The following is a 14,527-nucleotide window of genomic DNA, read 5'->3' on the forward strand; positions in this document are numbered from 1 at the left end:
CCTCCCCGAAATGTAAGCAGTACCTCCCAAGCTTTCCAGTTTGGAGCAAAGATGATTTGATTCCTTCCTGTTGAGAGAGATAGCACAACTGCTCTACAAAAGACAGTCTGTTCAGACCATATGGACAACCAGAGGCCTAGAAATCATTACACAATTACTCAAATATATTTGAGATATTTAAACAAGGCGAGACATGCTAGTGTGTGACTTGGCTTGTGGTAATGTTTGATTACACTTGAGTGCCATCACAAAAAGACTGAACACTTCATTAAAAGTTAAAGTATTTGAGTAGAACAACAGCTTCCAGAGTAAATATATGGTCAAGATTTCACATTATCTGGAAGGATTGGCATCTTTAACAGGTCATGCTTTCTTAATTGCCCGCATTTGAAATTTCTTTGTAAAGAGACTTAACAAATTTAGTGCCTAAAACTAGACCGGCCTCAACTTCCTGGCATTTCTTCATCAAATTTCCACGATCCATATACAGAAGCATTCTGTTGTAGAAGATTCCTCATGAATTTTAGGTGCCATCAGCCGTGGAATTTTAAACCAAGATTCAAAACAAACCCACACAGAATATGGTAAGACCAAAGGTTGCTGGGACACATGGTTCTTCAATAGCACTTCACTCCCTGCCCTCTTTCCTTCTGTCATTCACATCACATGCCCTGCAAATAGAAAGTTTGTAATTGAGGAGGATGCCCCAGTGCCTTTCCAAAAGATGCTGGACTGACTGCCCAAGGACTCACTGTGCAGCCCCATATCACAAGGAATAGCTCTTTCCTCCTATTTCTCACCATGGCTACAAATCGTCTTCTTATTGAAATAGAGAAAGGTATTTACCTTAAAAATTATTAAGAGCCCTGCATAAAATGGTTTCAGAACTTCTTGGAGTCATTTCTGGCCAATTCAGTTCTTTGGAGAAGGAGTTTAAATATAAACCTTGGGTATCTGGGTTAGAAGGTGAAGGCAGCTGAAGAGTCACACTGCAGGTGGAAGACACCCTCCCTAAGGGCAGCTAGTCTCAGCTGCTGATGTATGAGTACCTGTGCCCTCATGCTCTCCCCTCTTCATCCCAAGCATTACTTCAATGACTCTTGCAGAAGACTCTGCTTTAAGAAAGATAAGGTTTTTAAGAGTATCAGCTCCCCTCAAACACATTGTCTTGCTGCTTGACTAGCAAAGGATTATGGGGGAGGGGGGGGTTTCCATCCTAGCCTCCATCCATTTGTGACCATTAATTAACTTCTCTAAGCTTTAGGGTTCCTTTTGTTTAACAAGAACAATAGACTAGTTTTCCAGTTTTGTTATGAGAGTTATTTCTCTTACTTATGCCTAGCACAGAACCTGACATAAACTAGACACTCACAAAACTTTAAGAGATTCTACTACCATTTGTTTGTCTTGGCTTCTGATGCTCTAGAGCAGCAGTCAAGAGAGCAAATTAGAATATCCTATGTGATGTGATGGTCTGGGGCCTCCAAAGTGATTTGTGGTTCTGACTCAAGCCTAGTAAATAATCAGGAGATGACAAAAGAACTAGGAAGATATGTGATGCTCCTCTATTTCATTAAATACTCTGCATTACCTGACTTCACCTTTTACACGGAGTCAGAAGGAAATGCAGAGTGGGCTTAAAACCCTAACAAAACAAAGGCTTCCAGGAACAATTGTTTTGAGAGATTTCTTCCCAAAGCCTTTGACGTTACCCAGAGATTTCACCCAGCCATGGACATGATTATAATGAGCCCCTTCCAAACCCAAGAGTTTCTTGTTCAGGGGGTAAAAAGGAGGCACCTCCAGCTGTTTACATCTTTGGCCTGCTTTTCACATGAGGTCATGGGTGCATACATTGGACCATATGGTGTCTGCATTTGTGCTGTGTTTTTGTTGGAATCCCTCTTTGTATCATCTGCAACTGTTTTCTCCATAAATATTTTAAATACTTATGTCTCTATAAACATGCTTACTTTAATCGCTTAGCTGATCTATCACTAAAAATGTCCCATTTGGGTGTCCCTCATATGTATGGTAGTCATTAATGATTGTTGGCTAGAGGTTATGGTTTTCATAGTTCTGATATTTTGAGGGTCTTTCAAAACTTATCTTCTAGCTTATGACTATTTTCTAGAAGAACAGTTTGCAAAAAGAGTTTCTTTTTGTTTCTCCTGTGATTCTTAAGCACCTGTGAGATCATTTATAGAATCTATAAATTTCAACTCTTGATATTACATTGAGACAAGTACCAACTGGTGATATGCCCAATCTGTATTAAATATTTTCACCGAAGGCAGGGAAGTGTCCTGAAGTTTTGGTTAAAAACTATGTAGCAATACAGATCTGATGCCCTCTAGCCATCACAAATCTGTTCTTTACAGTGGAAATTGAACCACTTTCTCCAGTGGATTTATTGTCCTTGAATTGAACAATGAAGAAAGATCCATATGCAAGGAAAGTTGCCCTTTTTTCCCCTTATATAGTACTTCTTAACTTCTACAAAAATATTGAGGAGATCCCATTTTATAATAATAACACAGCAGAATTACCCAGAAACATTTGCAATTGTCGTTCATTGGAAGAATAGTCCATTTTTTTCAAACTGCTTATTCACTCAGGTGGATTTTGTCTATAAGAAAGAAATATCAGTTGTTCACTGCATGATTAATCACTGTAGAGTGGGGGCCTGGAATACTTAAAGGCAAAAATACTCTTGGGGGAATTCCAAATTTGGCTGTGTATGTGGGTTAACTCTTCACCCATCGGTACCCCCTTGCCTTTATTTTGCACTGCCTTGACACAACTTTGTCACTCTTTGTCAGAGAGTGTTTCGTGAAAGTTTCAAAAGTGCTCTTTCTTGCCCGGCACTAGATTAGTTAATATCAGTCTGAGAATTCTGAGCAGCATAAGCATTTTTCCCAAAACCAGAGTTAAAGAAAACCACATCTTTAATCCTGTTTGGGACAGCAATTGATGCATTCAGGACTGCACAGTATGGCAAAACGATCCCTGTTTAATAGCCTGACTACATGTTTTGTTTCCTGTTAGGAATAGCTAACTTGCCTTCTTGAGCAAACACAGCAGGGCTCAAGATCTGTTGTTCTACGCCTGCTGTGATATTCTGTGCTGCTTAACTTGTATGAGGACTCAGGAGTGCATAAATTAGCTTCTTAAATGGAGGTCGATTTGGGGGTTTTCTTTCAGGATGGAACTGGTTTATTAATATCCCCCCCTGAGTGTCCATGGGATCCTGAATCCATTTGCATTTTCTTTGTGTCCTTGTTTATATTATATTTAGGAGGGATAAATGGAAGCATTCATTTCCCTAAAGTTTTTCTTCCCCTTTTACTTTTTTTCCCCTCTTCTTTCTTTCATTTGTCTCATGCTTTAGGTCCAAACTTGTGCAAGTAGAATCTGGCCTGTTCTTATCTCTGGGTAATCAGATTTCAGCGATCATGGGCATCATTTATCATTCTTCGCCTCATTTAACTTCTGTACTTTGAAATGTTGAATTAATCGTCATTGAAGATAGAAAATTGAAAGTTTGCAAAGCTGCTGTTTTCATAGAACTGTAGGTCTAGTGATTTTAGTGTTCCATTACAGTTATATACCGGTGAAATCCATGCAAATGAAGTACAAAACTAGAGGTGGTAACTATTTACATTTGGTTCTGGTTTATGACTCATTTGCTTTTACCTTTACTGGCTTTGTGTGTGAATTATTATATCTTGTTTTGATAACCCTGTTTTTACCCCCCTTATCATTTACTGTTTTATGAGAAAAAGTACAGGCATCTTTTATATGCATTCCCAAGTTGGGGCTGTTAAGATTGACTACACTGAGTCTGTAAGATGGTAGCAGCCACTTGAACTCAGGCTGCCACTCGAATTAATAGATCTGTTTTGTGAATAAGGCCAGGGAAGCAGAAACCAGAGCAAGTCTAGTCACTTCAGCTTTCCCATGGCCTGCTGTGTGGGTGTATCTATGGCAGTCCAGGACAGCTGACGAAGAAGGTATATTTGGCCAGTTTCATATCCATGTGAGTCTTGGCCAACCCCTCTCCCATGGCCCTATCCAGCTCTGTGTTTGAGACCATAAATATAGAAATGCAAACCCCTCAGATTCAAAGTGCATGGCTTCCCAATGGCAGGATGGCTGATAGAACAGCACACAAGAACTCCAGTGTAAGCCTCATGTGGATTGATGGGGGACCATGGAATTCCATTCAGAAGCAGGATGGTGTTTGCATTTCTTGTTTGAAAAATCTAAGTGGTTAAGTTTTTAAAACCTCATAATATGTGGTTACTTATATATCAGGAAAAAATGTTTAAGTTTCATCCCATTTTCATATATACTGAAGCTTTCACAGGATTTTATAATAAGGATAAAAGCAAAGTAAGAACCAGAATTCAATTATGAAAATATGGTTGTTGTTTTTATTTATTTATTTTTTTTAGTTCATAGCTTTTACACTGTTAGGCATGAAAATTGGTTAAAAAAATGAAAAACCTCCAAGAATACATGGCTAGTACATATGAAGAATTTTCACACTTGCATGTTTTAACCCAATAATCCTCTTTTGTGGAAAGATTATAACCTAAATTGGTCAGCGACCTGCAATTTTATCTATAATGAGGAAAAGAAGAACCAAAATACCCACAATAGTAAAGTGGTGGCAAAAGTCATCAAAGTTCCAAAGGATAGGAAGCCATTATAAAATTGTGGTCAGAATGAAATTTAATAATATAATAAAATAAATTAGTTTTAAAATCAGAATGTAACATTTTATGTACATTCTGTTCTCTGTGTACATGTGTGTGTAAACATACAGATTTACAAAACAATACTGGAAAGAAATGCACAGGCATCTCTAATAGTGAGTATTCCCCTCTGAGTAAAGAACATATATTTTGCTTTATTCTTGATACATTTCTGTACTTCTCAAACCCTGTTTGGTGAGCATGTATTTTTATAATTAACTAGTTATATTTCTAATAATAGTGAAGTAAATCCACTTAATAAATACATTAAATGGGCAAACAAGGCTTAGCCCAATAATTGTTTGCTGAGCCTAACTCACTCCGGAAACAAATGTAATACTGAGAAATCCAAGCTCGGTTTTATTTTATTTTTTTTAAGATTTTATTTATTTATTAGAGACAGACAAAGAGAGAGAGAGAGAGAGAGAGAGAGAGAGAGAGGCAGAGATACAGGCAGAAGGAGAAGCAGGCTCCATGCATGGAGCCCAACGCGGGACTCAATCCCAGATCTCCAGGATCACGCCCTGGGCTGAAGGCGGCGCTAAACCGCTAAACCACCAGGGCTGCCCCCAAGCTCGGTTTTAAAAACACACACACAATTACATTGATTCTTGGTGCAGACAGCTCTGATCAGACAGTGGGCAGTTTATCAATGATGTGTCGTCCCATGGGAGAAATCTAAAAAGTACCTTTATCAAAACTCTTCTTTTTCCAACAGAAAGAGAAATCATCTCTGATCTTTAGTCAAAGGCCCCATCCATGAGATCCTTAGAGCAACACTGACCTGAGGCTCTGCAATCCATGGAAATGCTGGTGCTTGGTTGAACCCTGGGGGCTACCTACCCTACACACACCTCATTTAGAGGTGTGGCTTGTCCTACTTGCAGTTCAGTACAGGGCTGGTCGGAAGGAGAGGCTATGTGGACTTTTAAATGGGAAGAATAGAGCAGGTGAGAGTGACATTTGCCCCAGTTGCTATTTGGAGAGTACTATTCCTGCACAGTCCAGCCGTTTGTGGTGTGCACGCATGATGGAATGAAGCCATCCCACTCTTATGGCAGAGCAAAGACAGCCCATTTGTCCCACTGCAGGGTTGGCTGGAAATAGAGAGGAGGCCCTGCCCTGCCAGTCCTTCCTGGCAAACTTAGGCCTAGGACACCATCATCCTGAGCCATGGTTTTCTTCTTATAGCAATGGGTGAAAACATTCCCTTTATAGGACTCTTCTGGGAAGCACACTAACAGAATGCCCGACCGGAGGGGAAGCTGGCCATGGCAAGAACAATACTACCTATCATGCTAGTAGTATATCTTGTTTAATAGAGACTGATTTTACACAAATACATTAGAAATGGTTTTGAAACACTGATGTATTCTGATGTTCAGAAACAAACAAAAGAAAAGTAGGCATTTTTGTAAAGTCAAAAACCAAGAATTGATTTAAAAATCCCTAGTATCTTCAAGCTTTCTAGTCCCAGACCTAATGTTCAGTGACTTAGGGATTCAAAGTCTTCTTTTAAAAATTCTCATGTATTTAAGATATGTGAATGCTTTCTACTAGTTATTTAAATCAAACAACTATAAAATAGGACTTTCTTGAGGTATTAAAATAATACAAACCTTACTTGTAACATTACTAAAATGAAACTGCCTTGTCTTTTGAAAGTCAGAGAAACATCAAGTAAAAACAGTGGAATTAAAAAAAAATTGTTTTCATTACAATTGTTCTTACCTCCTCAAAGAAATATATACATCCTTTTTCCTTCTACACAGAAAGGAAAGCAAAGGATTGAAGAGAGCTATTTCACAAAGCTGGTGAATTTGGCTATGACAATATTAATGTCAGTATGACTGTGTCAAGCCTAGGGACTTTCTTGAAGAGAACATCATAAGACACCTGATGTTCTGATTTCCTTGCTTCTAAATATCCTTCTCCAGAGCTCACTTATTGACCCAAGGGCGATCATGAGCTCACAGAACTGCCATTTTGAGGGTTCCTCTGTATTTATTGGTAGATTTAGGACAACTGTGTTCATCACTTGGCACACTAAGATGTGTTGCCTGAAAGCAGTATATGAGTCTGCCCTTTATTGGTCAAGACCCTGGAGTATCATTTAGAGGACAATTGCATGGAATACCTCAATGAAGGAAAGAATTAGGGAACCTATAAACCGTAGGCTTCAATGAGAAAACCATTTATTTTGTGATTGCATTACTATGTTTCTATGAGTTCTATAGGAGAAAGGAAGTGGGAGAGAATTCACAGTAAAGAACACCATTCCAACACAGGGCTAATGAAAATCAGTACAATTCCATGACTCATCTGGAAACTAAATCTATGTCAAAATGTAAATCTAAGCCAAGTCTGTATGAATTCAATACCAAATCATTGTCAATGGTATTAATCTGACTTTATGGGTCCTCATAGGTAGAGATTTCCAGTGTGGCAGGTGTGTATGAAAATGCCATGAAATACTCAGGAGAAAACACACACACACACACACACACACACACACACACACACTATAGGCATAGCCTTGCCTTTCTTTATTCTTGGCATAATGTTTTTATAAACTATTCTAATTTTTGCTGACAGAATTTATCTACCTTATTGTCTCTGCCCATTAAAATGAAATTTTAATTTTAATGAAGCAACTGCCTTTAAAGCTTTTCTTCTAAACTGAGTCAGATATTTGTTGGTCTGGTCATAGCTCAGCTGCCTAATCCTTTTTCCAGTCATGATATTGGCTGGTCAGATTCCCTGATTAATTGGTGTATATTCATTACAAGCCCAAATGTAGCCTAGTTCCATGAGAACTTCTGGGATGGCTTTGTGCGGGCTTTCAGACAACTCACGCCAAAGGATTCGACTGAAATGAACCTCTGGGGTTAAACCAGAGCAGTTGTGCAATCCTGCACAGCAGTACAACTAACAAGTTCAAAAACAGAAAGTTAGATGTTTATCCCTTCAAATTAACTGGAAGGATTTTGGAAAACCCAACCTAGTTTCATGAGGTAGAAAAATGTCAGCTGAAGGACTAATGCCATGGTATGGATTTTCTTTTTCCAGAAATGACTCACAAAATTGAACCACTTGCTGAGTCATGAGCCCTTGTGTGCTTGGATTGGACCCATCCATGTTTGCCCAGGCCTAGGATGCAGTAACTAATTTGGAGCCTGGGTACTTCTGAAGTATCTGCCCCTTCTTCCCTGGCCACTTCCTCTTGACAATTCCCTTCCCAGTGTGCTTTCTTCCTAATCTCCTTCCATATTCATGATTACGAAGACTGCTACCCTCCCCCCTTCCCTGCCAACTGATTTTTAATACATTTTGTTTAACTATTAAAGCCATGATGATCTATCATGGGATAAAGGAGAAGTATTTTTCTATTTTGTTTATACAATTCAAATGGAGAGATGGATGGAGTGTTCTAATTTAGTAGAGCAGTGGGGGAATTCCAGAGCAACTAATGAACTCCTCTCCCCTCACCTAGAGTGGTTCTTATGAGAGTGTTTGTACTTGTTGGATGTGCCAGGCACTGTATTCGGTGCTTTACATCTATAATTCTACTTAACCCTCCCAAGAACTATGGAGGGCATTCCTACTTTAGCGATGATTAGTGTGGTTGCCTCTTTCATTGCATTCCAGGCTCCTTAAGGCAAAGCATGGCATTTGTCTTTGTCCTTTACAGAAAAGAGGCTGAGGGCACAGTGATGGGGAGAAGGCCTGTAGCATCAAATGGGCCAAGGTCTAAATCCCCACCCTGCTGCTCCCTGTGAACTGGTACAAGGTACTTTGTGCTTTTATTTCTTCACCTACAATATGAGCCTGGGCATTTTGCAAGGTCTGTGTCACAGTTAAAGCTAAGACTATGTAAATATGAAAACATTTAAAATCACATCTAATAATTACAAGCTATGCTTGTAAATAGATATGGATAGATGGCTGGAAGCCAGATAGATGAATAGAAGGATGTATAAATAAAAATGACTCAATGAGGGAAAAAAATGACTCAATAAGTTTGGGTAACCTGGTCTGGGATTTAATTCCAGATGCTTCCATAGTTGATTCTCTTGTCTGTGCTGCTTCCCAAAGAAGTCATAGTGTTAAACTTAGCTATTATTATATGAACATTCTGTCCCTACTGGTGGCAGCAGCATCTAAGCACCAGCTTCTCAGAACCTCTCAGAGTCTCAGCACTCTAGCGTAGGCACAATATACACAGATACTAAATGAAGGAGCCATGAGCAAGCGGAGGCGCTGGAATATAAAAGGACAAGATTGTCCAAATTCTGGTACCAATTCTCTGTGACTCCTTTTTCCTTCTTGGACCTTGATTATCAAATAAATAAAAGGGAAGATTGGCATCAATTATTTCCGGGATCATTTGCTCAGCACTTCCTATATACCAGATCTATGCTAAATACTATGGATAAAAAGAGGAACCATTCCCAGCTTCTGCCCTTGGAGTTTACAAGCCCTACAGAATTTTCAGTTTTTCTTCCAGCTACAGTGTTCAGTGACTGCTGTATTAACAGTTTGCACAAATTTGGTCCTAGATGGTATCTTAGGTTGTAGAGTAAATATGATTATCTTTGTAGTGAAGTTTGAGAACATCTGGTTCCCATTTCCACTTCGTTAGGGAAGGTTTTATGGAGGAAGCAACGTTTCAGGGGGTCTTTAAACAAGGGGAAGGTTTTATCCCAGGGCCCCAAAGCTCCAACAGTTGACTGTATTTTTAGGCATTTATTTGGGAGGTGTCTAAACCACGTTTGTGACAATATAAATGCTCAGCAATGATGGGGGGGTCAGTTATGTGTCATAGCTCATCGTGAATATTAGCCAAAATCCAATGCCCTATGGTAATTTGTATTGTCATTATTTTGGGACATTCTTGAAATAAGCATGTTGTACCCTAATAAACAAACAAAGCAGTTTCCTCAAACAGCTTTCAGATAGGTTGATCTGTAATATTGTCTTGCCCATGGGTTCACTGATGTATATGTCCCTGGCCAAAGACCGCATCTTCCATCTGTCTAGATGATTACTCATAAAACATATTCCCTGTTTAATGACGTCTTTCAGAAATGCCGGGAAAAGAGGAAGCAACATAAAAAAATTTTCCTGAATAATAACAACTTTATTAGAAGAAAGTTATTTTGAGAATCTCATACAGATGTTCCAACATTATCCAGCACTATCACTCACAAAGTTGTCTTCAGGTTGTTAAAAAGAGAAAGAGAGGACAAACAAACTCAACAGTTGAGTTCATACAAGATACAAAGTTCAAAGAGGGAAATCTGTTTACTTTTGTATTTAGACAACTTAAAATACAGTAAATCTCAGAAGAATTCAGGGCCTTCAGATCTCAGATGCAAGTAATAATGATTCAGTAAGAAGCAGAAATTTCTTGGCTAACAGGAAATTGTCACTTATGGAGCATTCTCGAGAACTGAGCACTTTACCAAGACAATCAGATGCAAAGTGAGGGGAAATGTTACTTGGAAGATTTGCTTATTCTTATTTTTTCTTATTTTCCACTGCTACTTTGTTTATCCTTATATTATTTAGGATTCAAGCATCTTCACAATTGTTGAAAGATGCCAGAGCAAAATGAGAATCTAAACAATGGCTGGTGTTCATAAATTGCCTAGATTTTAAATGGGTAGCAGTTCATCTGAGCAGTATCATAAAAGGCAAACAATTCATACTGCTTACATTGAAAGAACCAGCTTTTCAATTAAAAATAGTAATGCCTGCTTTTTACTAAACCTCTTACCATAAAGAACATCTAAAATATTGATAAGCATAATATGTTTAACTCAGAATATAAAACTTTATTCTTATAGCATTTTCATGTCAAAGTATTACCATAGTTTGTTTGAAGGACTAGTTTGATCTTTATGCAAAAAGATTTGAGTAGGATTATTAATATTATTTATTTTTTTAAAGATTTTATTTATTTATTCATGAGAGACACAGAAAGAGAGAGGCAGAGGCACAGGCAGAGGGAAAAGCAGGCTCAACTCAGGGATCCCAACATGGGACTCGATTCTGGGTCTCCAGGATCATGCCCTGAGCTGAAGGTGGTGCTAAACCACTGAGCCACCCAGGCTGCCCTATTATTTATTTTAAGACATTAATATTAATTGCAGATATATGCTATTGGGTGATTTTATTTATAAAATGCATTCTGTAGTTGAAAGTTCATGTCAGTGTTCTTTTTCTTAAAATTTTCAACCATATAGAAAAGAGGTTTTTTTAAAAAAAAGATCAAAGATACACACCCAGATACACTACCAAAGGTGATTTGGAAATCTTCTGGATTTATTACTAGAACAAGCTATTCTTTCTTTCTCTTCTCATTTCAAAATGGCTTTTTAGGTTATTGAGCAAGTGTATTTTTAAACACACATGTATGTGTAAAGACTTTCATTTAAAACTGACCACAATTGAAACAGCCAGTACATTTCATGATTATCACTAATAGCTGTGGAAATCTAAATGAGAGTAAAATTCACAGAATCTGATGGTGTTAACATCAGCCAAGCAGGTAATGCTGATACTATACACTGTTACTTTTCAGGCATAAGATGCACCAATAGGATTTAGTTTCCACGTTTCAGTGGCTTTCATTTGTTCTTCCTCTGGAAAGTGTGTGCATCTCCAGCAGGAGATGTCTCCAGGACAGAAAGTTAAGACCCATCATTGAGTGTGGCCCTTACTAGATTTTTCCACCTGATTTCCTTTTAATATTGAAGATAAGGGATGTTAGGGTGAGGGAAGGAGTGGAAGAATGGGGAGAGTGGCCAGAGACAGGAATTGAAAGGGTAGATGTAGAGGACTTTTTGGTCTGGGAATAGGAAGGAAGGTCCAGGGATTCGTTCCTGTGTAGTGTCTCTACATAGCCACATATTCTGCTCACACCCCTTTTCCCAGATTTGTGTTTCCCCACTGCCCTGCCTGGTGTTCTCACCAATTTGCACAGAGAGCTATACTGGTGACTTCCTACTGTCAACCCTCCCCTTGCCACAGAGTTTGAAAACTGAAGGACATGGCTGCCATCTGTTCCCATCTTGTTCCCACTGCCCTCATCATATGCTACCAAAAGAATGGCCCTTAGGGATTCCCTTAGGTCATTGATAAACTTAAGCTCACAGAAAGAGGAAAGAGAAAACCTCCCCTTGTCACATTCTTAGATCCTGCACACCTCAAAGGATCAATCTACTTTCAAAATGTGTCATCTTCTATTTAAAGATGTACACGGTGTGTTTTTTCATCTCTTGGTACTATTTTTTTTTCCCTGTCAAGGTTACAGGATATTAACAGAACGGTGAGTTTATACAGCCTAGCTTTGCTCACACTGGGTGGGGAACTAAATGACATTGCCTGCCTTTTAAGTACATTTTAATCAGTAAGGCTATCCTCTGGAAAAGTCTCATCTCCCAGGACCTTGTGCCTGCAATTCATCCTAACTGCCACTAGATGGTGGCAGTGTCTTTTCACGGAGTGCAGGTTGGCGTTCATGCCAGGTGTTGGAAGGAAGACAGCAGAAACCCAGCTGTGTACTCATAAATTATGTACACATGTATAAAATATGTATTTGCTGTGGTATACATTATGGGATGTACTCTATTAACATAGTCAGTATGTTGATCGACTTTAATAAGAAAAGAAAAACATATAAACGTAAGAAGGGCAATATGTAGAGTTGGTGAGTTGGCCTTTGTTCTTGGCTTAGAGCCATTCTCTTCCTGAGCTAAGTTCCTCATTTCTGCACAAACTTCTGTTTGAGCCCAAGCCTCCAGGGCTGAGCAGTGATGGCAGGAGGCACTGCTGAAAACCACCTGTTGGCCCTCAAATGGGCTGTCAGCCGTGCTGCCCTTAACTCGTTCAAAGGCCTTCTAAGCACCTGGCTCCAGCTTACCTCCTTTCTCTAACACTCAGCCCAAGAGGCCTCCAGCTACCGGGAACTCAGGGTCCCGCCACTAGTCCTGGCAAGCTTCCTGTGAGTGGAGGTGTGAAGGATGCAACATAATAGGTGTCTTTGAAAGGTAGGAGGCTTCCCCACACAACCCTGTAGTCACAACTGGTCCCAATAGAAAGGGCCCTGTCAGGGCCCCAGCGGTGCCGGCAACCTGCCTCCATTCCTATCCTCTTTCCCAGCAGTTTTTTGCATCTTTGTCAGAGCAGACTCTGGCATTCTAGGAAAAGAGCAGACTCTTATCTCAAAGTAGGCAAATGTATATTCGTTAGGAAAGTTTTACACAAATTCCTAATGACAATAGTTTTTATGCCATCATAAAGAGTCCTCATTTCCTCCAGAATACTGCCCATTGCCATTCAGTGTTTGAGTACTTTAGGGTTATCTAAATTTCTTCCATTGTGGAAAGGACACACAACCACTCATCTTAAGGTTGTTGGGACCATCTTCCCTTTGACCTTTCTTGCTACAGCAATAGTGTACCAAAATTTGTGAGTTGTACAAGGTACTTGGGGCCACCTCAGTGGGTATCTAAAGCAACCTAGATCATTTATGGTCAAGACTGACACTTGTGCAAGTTAGGATTCTTCAACTATAAGAGTTACAAATCTAATCCATGCTTATTTGGGCAAAAAGAAAAAGAAAACATTGCCTCAGGGAACCCAGTAGTGGAAAACAGCATGGGTGGAATAGAGCTTAGGAATGAACGCATCCAGGGACTGGTTCCATCCCTCTGTCCCCTTCCTCACTTTCTCTCCCCCTCTGCTCCTCCTCCTCCATCACACACACACACACACACACACACACACACACACACACACACTTTTCCTCCTGTCTCTGGCATGACTTTATTTTCTCAGTCCCTTTTCTATGGGGAAAGGATTTGGTTGTCAGGCTTATATTCTTATAGTCATCCACAAAGGGGAGTAGAGAGTTTTTCCTATTAGCTCCAGATGGGGAAAAAAAACCCTGCTCAGGTGGCCTGGGCAGGGGGTGTATGTGGTATGTGTGTGTGTGTGTGTAGTGCCCCAGTTGGCTCAGCCTGGGTCTGATGCCCAGTAACATACAGGATGGGAGAGGTTAGTTGCCAAGAGAACCTTGTGGAGGAAAGGGATGAAGGAGATTTCTCTAAAGAAAGGGGGTAATATTTAAAAAAAAAAAAAAGATTGGGGGGGGGAAGTACTAGACAGTTTTTAAAAGTGTCTCCTCCTTCATTGTTCCATTGATGCATATTCTTAAGTTTAAAGCAAATGGATGAAATTGCTCTGTAGCAGGGAACTTGTCCTGGCTGTTGTTAAACTGGTTTTCAGGAAGCATTCTGAATCTGTCACAAAAACCTTAATAGATATATCAGTAACTGTTGGACATTTTTATTTTCATCCAGGCTAGTCCTGAAGAAGATAGTTCCTCTGCTCATGTAACTAGAGCTACTGTGCCCACCACAGCCAGCTTTTCTCCCTCTGTCCCATTGCTTTTCTGTCTCCTCTGGGGGACTTGAAGTTCCTGGTGGGCAAGACCTGTGTCTCATGCCTAGTTATCTTCCAGCACTTGGCATGGAACTTGGCACTTAAGCTGATGCTGAAGGAGTGTTTACCAAGGGAGTCAATGTATAATAATGACTAGACCCACAGCCCACACCGATCTAGCACAAGTCTGATGGTTATCCCATCTGGGGCCACACCATGCCACTGGTGGGAAACTAATCAAGCATTAGGAGTAGAAGCCCTGGCACCACTGCATGTACCTCACACATGAATCCAAATGCATATTCATACAAGCCCAC

At 39.8% G+C, this 14,527-nt stretch overlaps 1 protein-coding gene across 3 annotated transcripts in view; it reads left to right on the forward strand.

Moving 5' to 3' along the window:
• Positions 1 to 14,527, forward strand: part of CACNA2D3 (calcium voltage-gated channel auxiliary subunit alpha2delta 3) — an 833,484-nt gene that overhangs the window by 599,271 nt on the left and 219,686 nt on the right. The window lies entirely within an intron of this gene.

Source organism: Vulpes lagopus, chromosome 7 (genome assembly GCF_018345385.1).
Source record: "Vulpes lagopus strain Blue_001 chromosome 7, ASM1834538v1, whole genome shotgun sequence".
In the NCBI taxonomy this organism is placed as follows: Eukaryota; Metazoa; Chordata; class Mammalia; order Carnivora; family Canidae; genus Vulpes; species Vulpes lagopus.